This window comes from Crotalus tigris, unplaced genomic scaffold (assembly GCF_016545835.1).
Source record: "Crotalus tigris isolate CLP2741 ecotype Arizona unplaced genomic scaffold, ASM1654583v1 scf7180000020192.18897, whole genome shotgun sequence".
In the NCBI taxonomy this organism is placed as follows: domain Eukaryota; kingdom Metazoa; phylum Chordata; class Lepidosauria; order Squamata; family Viperidae; genus Crotalus; species Crotalus tigris.
Genome location: NW_024097899.1, coordinates 7579 through 18897, shown reverse-complemented (window position 1 = coordinate 18897; position 11319 = coordinate 7579). Strand labels below are relative to the sequence as shown.

Below are 11319 nucleotides of genomic sequence, written 5' to 3'. Positions count from 1 at the left end.
GCCAGCCAAGCTGGCTCAGGAATTCTGGGAGTTGAAGTCCAGGAGTCATAAAAGAGCCAAGGTTGCCTACCCATGCCCTATACCATTTCAGACAAATGGCTGTCCAGTCTCTTCTTAAAAACTTCCAATGTTGGAGCATTCACAGCTTCTGGAGGCAGGTTGTTCCACTGATTAATTGTTCTAACTGGCAGGAAATTTCTCCTTAGTTGTAGGTTGCTTCTCTTGTCGGTTAGTTTCCACCCGTTTCCACCCGTTGCCTTCAGGTGCTTTGGAGACTAGCTTGACTCCCTCTTCTTTGGGGCAGCCCCTGAGATATTGGAACATGGCTATCATGTTCCCCCTCGTCCTTCTCTTCATTAAACTAGACCTACCCAATTCCAGCCACCGTTCCTTAGATGTTTCAGCCTCCTGTCCCCTAATCATCCTTGTTGCTCTTCTCTGTACTCTTTGTAGAGTCTCAACATCTTTTTTTACATCGTGGTAAAAAAGGAGGCTAAAACATATAAGGAACGGTTGCTGCAATTGGGTATGTCTAGTTTAATGAAGAGAAGGACGAGGGGGGACATGATAGCCGTGTTCCAATATCTCAGGGGCTGCCACAAAGAAGAGGGAGTGAAGCTATTTTCCAAAGCGCCTGAAGGAAGGACAAGAAGCAATGGGTGGAAAATAAGGTTCTACATTTAGACAAGAAAAACCAAATGCACAGATACAGTATAGCTGGTATCTTGCTCAATAGTAGTAACTGTGAGAGGGATCTCGAAGTCCTAGTGGACAATCACTTAAATATGAGCCAGCCGTGTGCTGCAGCTGCCAAAAAAGGCAACACAGTGCTAAGCTGCATTAACAGAGGGATAGAATCAAGATCACGTGAAGTATTAATACCACTTTATAACAACCTGGTAAGGCCACACTTGGAATATTGCATCCAGTTTTGGTCACCACGACATAAAAAAAAAAAAATGTTGAGACTCTAGAAAGAGCACAGAGAAAAGCAACAAAGATGATCAGGGGTCTGGAGGCTAAACCATATAAAGAACATTTGATGGAATTGGGTATGTCTAGTTTAATGAAGAGAAGGATGAGGGGGTGACACGATAGCAGTGTTCCAATATCTCAGGAGCTGTCCCAAAGAAGAGGGAGTCAAGCTATTTTCCAAAGCGCCTGAAGGCAGGACAAGAAGCCATGGGTGGAAACTAACCAAAGAGAAAAGCAAGCTAGAACTAAGGAGAAACTTCCTGACAGTTAGAACAATTAATCAATGGAACAACCTGCCTCCAGCTCTGAATGCGCCAACACTGGAAGTTTTTAGGAAGATACTGGACAGCCATTTGTCCGAAATGGTAGGGGGTTTCCTGCCTGAGCAGGAGGTTGGACTAGATGACCTCCAAGGTCCCTTCCAACTTTACCATTATTATTATTATTATTCTGGATGCATTCCTACCAGCAGAAAAACGGGGCAGAACCCCTTACACCTTGGAAGGGACTCACCGAGGCACATCTGCTGGAGAGCGACCACCCCCAGCAACAGGAGCCAGAGGGGCGCAGAGCGCAGAGCCATCCTGTCCGTCATCCTCAACCTGCGCTCCGCTCTCCTGCAGTCAACAAGGCAAAGAAAGAGGCGCTCGGGGCGATCAATAGCGCAATAATTCAGAGCGAGCCGGTGATTGGCTAAGCTCAACCAGTAAGAAAAAAACAACAACATTCCCATGACGTTTACGGTTGCTAGGCAGACAACCGGGCAAAACTTGTGAGGAAAGCTGCAAAAGGGAAGCGAAAGACGTTTCCTCTGAGTCAGGCGTTCAAGAACATCCCATTCCAGGAATTCCCCGTCGTGGGGGAGGGGCGGATCTGCGGGGGTCAAAGAGTCCGAGAGTTATCTGTTCCTGGGGGGGGGGGGGGGAAGAAGAAGGGACAAAGAGGCCGCGTCCCTTTCAGATCCCGCCCAGCCCCCGCCCCCCCCCCGCCCCGCAGTCGAGGATCAGGTGAAGATCAGGAACCGCAAGTGATCTTCCCTTGGGCTGAAAACGCTCAGAGGCTCTTGGGGCATCTTCAAGGCGAAGACACGTCTTCCTGTGGAAATAATAATGATGATGATGATGTTGATGTTGGAAGGGACCTTGGAGGTCATCTAGTCCACCCCCTGCTCAGGCAGGAAACTCTAGACCAGTGGTTCTCCACCTGTGGGTCGGGACCCCATTTGGGGTCGAATGACCATTTCACGGGGGTCACCAAACCACGCTGTCCGCCATTTTTTTCCCTTTGCCCTAGCTGTCCTACTCCCTCTTATTGGTGGCCACACCCACTTGGGGGTCACCACAACATGGGGAACTGTATTATGGGGTCACGGCATTAGAAAGGTTGAGAATCACTGCCCTAGACCATTTCAGACAAATGGCTGTCCAGTCTCTTCTTAAAAACTCCCAGTGTTGGAGCGTTCACCCACTTCTGGAGGCAGGCGGTTCCACTGGTTAATTGTTCTCACTGTCAGGAAGTTTCTCCTTAGTTCTAGGTTGCTTCTCTCCTTGCTTAATTTCCACCCGTTGCTTCTTGTCCTGCCTTCTAGTACTTTGTAGAATAAGTTAGTAATAATAATAATAATAATAATAATAATAATAATAATAATAATAATAAAGTTGGAAGGGGCCTTGGAGGTCATCTAGTCCAACCCCCTGCTCAGGCAGGAAACCCTATACCATTTGGGACAAACGGCTGTCCAGTCTCTTCTTAAAAACTTCCAACATTGGAGCATTCACCGCTTCTGGAGGCAGGCTGTTCCACTGGTTAATTGTTTTCACTGTCAGGAAGTTTCTCCTTAGTTCTAGGTTGCTTCTCTCCTTGATTAGTTTCCACCCATTGCTTCTTGTCCTGCCTTCAGGTGCTTTGGAAAATAGCTTGATTCCCTCTTCTTTGTGGCAGCCCCTGAGATATTGGAACACAGCTATTATGTTCCCCCCTTGTCCTTCTCTTCGTTAAACGAGACATACCCAATTCTAGCAACCGTTCCTTATGTTTTAGCCTCCAGTCCCCTGATCATCTTTGTTGCCTCCTTGACCTCTACTTCCAACCGGAGATGAAGAAGCATCTGCTTGAGCAGGCGGTTGGAATCATAATCACAATCACAATTATAATCATAAAAATTGGAAGGGACCTTGGAGGTCATCTAGTCCACCCCCCTGCTGAGGCAGGAAACCCTATACCATTTCAGACAAATGGCTGTCCAGTCTCTTCTGAAAAACTTCCGCTGTTGGAGGATTCACAACTTCTGGAGGCAGGTTGTTCCACTGATTAATTGTTCTTACTGTCAGGAAGTTTCTCCTTAGTTCTAGGTTGCTTCTCTCTTTGGTTAGTTTCCATCCTTTCTTGTCCTGCCCTCCGAATAGCTTGACTCCCTCTTCTTTGGGGCAGCCCCTGAGATATTGGAACACTGCTATCGTGTCACCCCTCATCCTTCTCTTCATTAAACTAGACATACCCAATTCCATCAAATGTTCTTTATATGGTTTAGCCTCCAGACCCCTGATCATCTTTGTTGCTTTTCTCTGTGCTCTTTCTAGAGTGTCAACATTTTTTTTTTTTACATCGTGGTGACCAAAACTGGATGCAATATTCCAAGTGTGGCCTTAACAGGTTGTTATAAAGTGGTATTAACACTTCACGTGATCTTGATTCTATCCCTCTGTTAATGCAGCCTAGCACTGTGTTGGCTTTTTTGGCAGCTGCAGCACACAGCTGGCTCATATTTAAGTGATTGTCCACTAGGACTCCAAGATCCCTCTCACAGTTACTACTATTGAGCAAGATACCAGCTATACTGTACCTGTGCATTTGGTTTTTCTTGTCTAAAATCTTGTCCTGCCTTCAGGCGCTTTTGAAAATAGCTTGACTCCCTCTTCTTTGTGGCAGCCCCTGAGATATTGGAAGAGTGCTATCCTGTCCCCCCTTGTCCTTCTCTTTGTTAAACTAGACATATCCAATTCCAGCAACAGTTCCTTATATGCTTTAGCCTCCAGTCCCCTCATCATATTTGTTTCTCTTCTCTGCACTCTTTCTAAAGTCTCAACATCTTTTTTTTTTGATGATGATGATGATGCCTTTACATTTCCTGCGGGGAGTAAAGTGTGAGGAAGAGCCAGTGGGGTTTTTTTCAGAGCTTGAACCATCTTCTGCTGTGGTCAGCCTCCCCCTGAGCATGTACAGAGTGAGAATAAGGCCGTGCCTGGGGGGAAGAGGAAGGGCCTTCTGCCTCCCTTTCGTGGCCCTGTATTTCTACCGACGAAGAAGGCTGAGACCATTAAGGGGACCTTCCAATCTGTGGACATTGGCGTCTGCAGAGTGAGCCTCACCTTCAGATCCTCGCTTTTCTGTCTGATGTCACAGCAGGTGTAAAGCTGGTGGACAGAATGTTTCTTAGTGGTAGAAAGGCTTTTCCCAGTCGAAAACATTGCAACAGCTACTGCTCTTCTCAGAATTGCTCCGAAGCCTAGAAAGTGCCCTTTAAAAAAAAAAAATAAAATCATGCAAAGCTTTGCTTCTGCTGTCATTCTGACTTTTCCCAGACTTTCTGCCCTCCAGAAACATCCTTTTCCTGATTTTCCAACCAGAAAACTAGCAAACACAATCTTTCTGAAAGATAGTTTCCCCCCCCCCCAAGGCTTTTACCATTCAGGAGAACCACATTCATTAGCACTGTAGCGCAAAAGCGAGCGAATATAATATCTCTGAAAGGTAGAAAGGCTAGTCCAGTGATGGCGAACCTTTTAGAGACCGAGTGCCCAAACTGCAACCCAAAACCCACTTATTTATCGCCGGGTGCCAGGTGGGTGTGGCCCCCACTGGGTGGGGGTGGCTGTGGTGGTCATGGCAGATTGGGTGGGTGTGGCCAAGGTGGTCAGGTGATCACCTTGATGTTGCTTGTGGGGAGGGACACCTGTGGGGGCCGGGTAGGGTTGGGGAGATCCAGGGGGTCTCTGGCAGGTGGGGCGGTGGGCAGGAGACTCGTCCTGCTGGGTAAGGCAAGGCAAGGGTGCCATTGTCATGGCAAGGTGAGGCCGGTGCGGCTGCTGTCTGACACCATTAACCGCTGCACACGAGGCCAGTGAGTGCATGGGTGCTGGGATCTGTCCATGTGGGACCTCAGCAAGTTAGCGGGCAGCTGGTTGAAGAGGGATGGTTGCCATCTCCGGGGCATGGCGCATGTGCCCACAGAGAGGGCTCTGAGTGCCGCCTCTGGCATGTGTGCCATAGGTTCGCCACCACTGAGCTAGTACATAGAGAAGGGAGGGGACCCAGTGTGTTGGGCAAGAGAAAGAATGTTTTTGGGATTGGAGCTTCTTTTCTTTAGCCCAGTGGACCAGTTGTCTTCCGTGCACAGAGGAGACGGGAAGGCCTGTGATGGGCTGAAATTAGGAAGCTCAGAAATTCACAGGGGTGAGCTGCCTTGCCCTCTTTTGACACTTTCGCTCTATCGACTTAAAAAAAAAGTGCAGTTGCTCAGTGACCACAATCAGGAGAGATCGGGATAGTGGTCATTGAGCGAGGCAGCCACAAAAGTACCCCTGTTAGTGATCACAATGACTTATGACCCAAATTTAGGGCACCCTAGTGGTCATAAGCTGAGGACTACTTGTAGAAATCCAAAAGTCATCAGATTTGTGTAAAGTTTGCACTAGGCCAGGGGTAGGCAACCTTGGCTCTTTTATGACTCGTGGACTTCAACTCCCAGAATTCCTGAGCCAGCCATGCTGAGGGGAAAGGGAGAGGTTTCCAAGCTGACCCATGCTGGCTCAGGAATTCTGGGAGTTGAAGTCCACGAGTCATAAAGCGGCCTAGGCCTAGACCAGAGATAGGTAACCTTGGCTCTTTTATGACTCGTGGATTTCAACTCCCAGAATTCCTGAGCCAGCCATGCTGAGGGAAAAGGGAGAGGTTTCCAAGCTGAAGCATGCTGGCTCAGGAATTCTGGGAGCTGAAGTCCACGAATTATAAAAGAGCCCAGGTTGCCTACTCCTGCAGTAGGCAAAAAAAAAAAAAAAATCCAGGAAGCTGTGGTCAGAGTCCCATTGAATGTCTCTGAAACAATGATTGGGCATTTTCGGCATGGAGGTGGAACTGCTGCAAGCTGCTGGTTGCAAAGCCTGAAGCTAATTCAACGGAGTGGCGAGGAACGCAACTTGCTGCGAGAGGCTGATCCATTTTGCTTGTGCTGACCAAGCACAACCACTTCCTTTTTCACCAAAAGGGTGGGTTGGCAACAAACTATCAGGCCAAGCAAACAGAAACACACAAGAGGGAGTCTGCTCACTTCACTCAACAACCTTTGCAAGTAAGTAAACAAATGCAAACACATATGCTGGCGATCCTCAATTTACAACCACAATGGAGCCCAACATTTATGTGGCCAAGTGAGAAATTGGTTGAATTTTGCCCCATTTCACAACTTTTCTTGCTGCATTTGTTAAGTCAATCACTACAGTTATTAAATTACTAGCACGGTTGTTCAGCAAGTCTGGTTCTCCCATTGACTTTGGTTGTCAGAAGATTACAAAATGGGATCACATGACCCGGGGACGCTGCAACCGTCATAAATGTGAATCAATTGTGCAAGCATCTGAATGTCAGTCACGTGACCATGGGGATGCTGCAACAGTGGAAAATGGTCCTTTCACTTTTTTCAGTGCCATTGTAACTTTGAACGATCACTAAGTGAACTGTTGTAAGTTGAGGACTACCTGTACTTGCAACAGGAGGCCATGTCCCTCCCAAAAGTTTAGCAAGGTTGTCTTACAAGAGTTGCAGTCATCGCTCAGTGCCAAATCTGGGCTATGGGGGGGTGTGATCAAAAAATCCCAATGTAACTGCTTCAAAGGTTCTCAGGTGCATCTAGCATTGTGCGGGCGAGCATTATTGTGAACTAACACCACACTGCAAGTGGTGCCATAGAAAATCCCGCCAAATGTGAAGACGCCAAAGGAGTATGGCTAGCGAAGTTCATGGAGCGTAGTACGGCTAGTGAAGTTCATGGAGTGTAGTGCGACTAGTGAAGTTCATGGAGCATAGTGCGGCTAGTGAAGTTCATGGAGTGTAGTGCAACTAGTGAAGTTCATGGAGTGTAGTGCGGCTAGTGAAGTTCATGGACCGTGGTTCAACCATCAATTCAGAAGTCTACGGTGAAACGTTATGAAAATTCAGACGAGCCATCCATAACAAGCATAAGGGCATGCCGAGTTCTGGTGTGGTGTTGGTTCACGATAATGCTCGCCTGCACACTGCTAGACACACCCAAGAACTTTTGAAACAGTTCTGTTGGGATGTTTGAGCGACTACTACTAAGGAATTTCAAACCTTGCAAGACTTTATGACAAATGCCTCAATTAGAATGGCGATTATGTCAAAAAGTAATGTAATGTTGTAGTTTTGTAATGTGTATAATAAAAGTGAGTGTTTGTCATTGATAACCAACTAGAGGTTTATTTCCGAATTGCCCTTGTAGAAGCAGCCTCAATGTTGATCATTTAGTGGGGCGAGACTCCTTCCTCCTTCCTTGTGGAATAGTCTCCCAGAGCCCTATAGCTCTATTCCAGTGATTCTCAACCTTTTTAATGCCGCGACCCCCAACCAGTTGTAAGTTGAGAACTGCTCAATTGGTCGTAAGTCAAGGACTACTCAACTGGTGCAGCACCGTTTGCAGAATGGGACTTTTGGCGGGCTCAGCAGGGCAGAGACAGCCTGGACAATTCCTATTGGATTTTGAAAGCTAATAGAATTAGACTCTATTCAAGAGAGTCTATTCTATTGGCTTTCAAAAGCCAATAGAATAAAAGGGAGTAGCACAGCTAAGGAAAAGGGGAAAAAAATGGCGGACTGCGTTGTTTGGCAACTCCCGTGAAATGGTCGTTCGACAGGTTGAGAACCACTATTCCTTTCACTGCACAACCGAGTCCCAAATCCCATAGCTGGTTCAAAAAGATACCATGGTTGATGGCATCGAAAGCCACTGTCAGACCTGCCCCCATCTCATCCCTTAGGGAAGTAAAACTCTCGACACCATCTGAAGTGAAAAGGCACTTTTGCTAAGAGATGCTGATTGCTGGAGACTCAAGAGGAATCTAAAATTCCCACACACCGGAAGACTCAATACAGAACTAAAATCCCTGTTTTTCCCAAGCCCTCCCCCATTTCCCCTGCCCAGGGTCCCTCTGTGCGTAACCAACCCAGTGCCGCCGAGATGTGATAAGAAACTCTGAGGTGTTTGAGCTGGTGAAATTCCATACTCAGGGCAAACAGCCTTGAAGACGCCAGTGCCAGTACGAGCCGGATCCCAAAATGCTGTGTTCTTCCACAACCGTCCATTTCCCCCTCCCAATTTCCCATCGTAAAGATATACAGTGTTATTGCCCATTTGTTCTCCCCTCCCCCCAATTGATGACAGAATGCTGGCAAGGCGCCAAGCCGAAGCTGATGGAACTGACAGTGACCAAGAGGGCAAGGAGAACAAGGATGGAGGCATTACAGGTAGTCCTCAACTTAAAACAGTTCCATTTAGTGACCATCTGAAGTTACAACAGCACTGAAAAAAGTGACTGATGACTGTTTTTCACACAACTGTGGCAGCATGCCCAGGGTCATATGATCAAAATTCAGATGCTCGGCAACTGACCCATATTTATGAGTGTCCCGGGATCATGTGATCCCCTTTTGTGTACCTTCGGACAAGGAAACTCAATGGAGAAGCCAGATTCACTTAACAACCGTGTCACTAATTTAGTAACTGCAGTGATTCACTTAACAACTATGGCAATAACTGCAGTGATTCACTTAACAACTGTGGCAAGAAACATGATAAAATGGGGCAAAATTCACTCAACAACTGTCTCGCTTTTTTGTTGTCTTTGGCTCGGGGCACAGCAGTGTGATGGGCAAGTCTTGTGGACTTTGTACAGCCCGGAAGCTGCGCAGTCATCGCCAAGAACAGAAGTGTCATGACAAACAATATAAGAAGGCCCATCTGTGTACTGCTCTGAAAACCAACCCTTTTTGGGTAGCTTCCCATGCTAAGGGAATTGTCCTGGAAAAAGTTGGTGTAGAACAGACATGTCAAACTCGTGAAGTCACGTGACGTCGCGCAACATATCAGGATGGTTTTGCCTTTGCCGGCAATGGGGTGGGCGCAGCTTCCAAATGACGCCTCTGGCCCACGGGCCGGTAATTTGACACCCCTGGTGTGGAAGCTAAACAGCCAAATTCTGCCATTAGGAAGTGTGTTCGAGTTCAGCTTATCAAGAATGGCAAGACGATTACAGCTTTTGTTCCCAATGATAGCTGTTTGAATTTTACTGAGGAGAACGATGAAGTCCTGGTTGCTGGCTTTGGTCGGAAGAGTCATGCTGTTGTTGACATTCCTGGAGTTTGCTTCAAAGTTGTTAAATGTTCTCTGTTAATGTTCTCTGCTAGCCTTGTACAAAGGCAAGAAGGAGAGACCCAGACTGTAATTCCTGTGATGCTGTAAAGGGATCTAATAAATATTTTTGCTTTTTGTTTTAAACTCAACAAGAGAGTTCTTTATGCAGCCATGCTGGTTTCTTTTGAGAGCTGTTGTTTTTCCTCTTTGTTGGTATTGTGCTAGACTGTGCTTTTATTATCTCATTTTTCAAAATTTCCCAAGCTTCTTGAGTTGTTTTCCCCTTGAGGATTCTCATCCATGGAATCCTTCCCAAGCCCTCTCTACGTTTATTGAAATTAGCTCTCTTGAAGTCCAAGACTCTAGTTTGACTGTGTTCTATGGCTTGTGCTTCTATAATGTTGAATTCTAATATTGCATGATCACTTCCTCCCAGAGTTCCTATTAAAGTGAGAAGCTGGAAAAATACTGATTGTCTAACTGATTGTCTAACAGAAATTGTGGGTGAAAGGGAGGTTTCCTGCCTCCCAGACGACACATAAATTTAGAAGTGCCAGATCAGCCCAATATCCTGTTTTTAACTTTGCACATGATATATTGCAAACTGCCTACGTAGCTTTTCTATGTTAGAATAAGGAACTACAGAATATAACCATGTATGGAATATTCCATGATCAGGAAATAATTATGCATTAAGGAGTATAAGAATGTTCACCCATGGCCCTGTTCGGGGTTCAGACCCTTTTTGCTGTGATTAGCTCTCTGAACCTGCGCAATAAACTTCCCTTTCTCAAAAGAGCTGACTCAAGTCTCTCACTTCTACAACACTATGGCTTCAACACCTTCTATCATTTCATCTCTGTTAGTGAGAATTAGATCCAAAATGGCTAATCCCCTAGTTCCCTTCTTTACTTTTTGGGAGACAAAGTTGTCTGCTAGGTTTCTCTGGGCTCCAAGATCACCTCAGATGGGGACTGCAGCCAAGAAATTAAAAGACGCTTGCTCCTGGGGAGGAAAGCTATGGCAAATCTAGACAGTATACTAAAAAGCAGAGACATCACCCTGCCAACAAAAGTGCGTATAGTCCAGGCCATGGTTGTCCCAGTTGCAATGTATGGCTGTGAAAGTTGGACCATAAGAAAGGCTGAGCGCCAAAGAATTGAGGCCTTTGAACTATGGTGCTGGAGAAGACTCCTGCGAGTCACTTGGACTGCAAGGCGTTCAAACCGGTCAGTCCTAGAAGAGATCAACCCCGACTGCTCTTTAGAAGGCCAGATCCTGAAGTTGAAACTCAAATACTTTGGCCACCTGATGAGAAGGAAGAACTCACTGGAGAAGGGCCTAATGCTGGGAAAGATTGAGGGCAATAGAAGAAGGGGACGACAGAGAATGAGATGGCTGGATGGAGTCACTGGAGCAGTAGGTGTGAACTTAAATGGACTCCAGAAGATGGTAGAGGACAGGAAGACCTGGAGGAACATGGGGTCGCGATGGGTCGGACACGACTTCGCAATTAACAACAACAACAGGTTTGCCAGGAACCTGTTTGATCTTCCATTTGGTGCGGAGTTTGTCTCCCAATTGATGTCAGGGTAGTTAAAGTCCCCCATTACTATTGTGATGTGCTTCCTACATACCCTAGTTAGCTGACTAGCAAAAAGTTCATCTATTTCCTCTGTTTGGTTGGGTGGCCTGTAGTATACACCTATGGCAATGTCATTCCCCCCCCCTTTTATATTGACCCAAATGCATTCAAGACAGTTTTTATCATTGTTGTGCTCTATTTCTGTAGAGATGTAGTTATTTCTTATATAGAGAGCAACTCCACCTCCTCTTTTATTTGGTCTTTTTCTTTTAAATAATTTAAATCCCTCTAGCTGTGTGTTCCATGTGTGGGTTTCATTCCACCATGTTTCCGTAAT

General features: G+C 46.3%; 1 pseudogene; it reads left to right on the top strand.

Annotated features, from left to right (window-relative positions):
* Nucleotides 1-8911: 8911 nt before the first annotated feature.
* LOC120318355 lies at nt 8912-9488 on the top strand (annotated as a pseudogene).
* The last annotated feature ends 1831 nt before the right edge of the window (nt 9489-11319 follow it).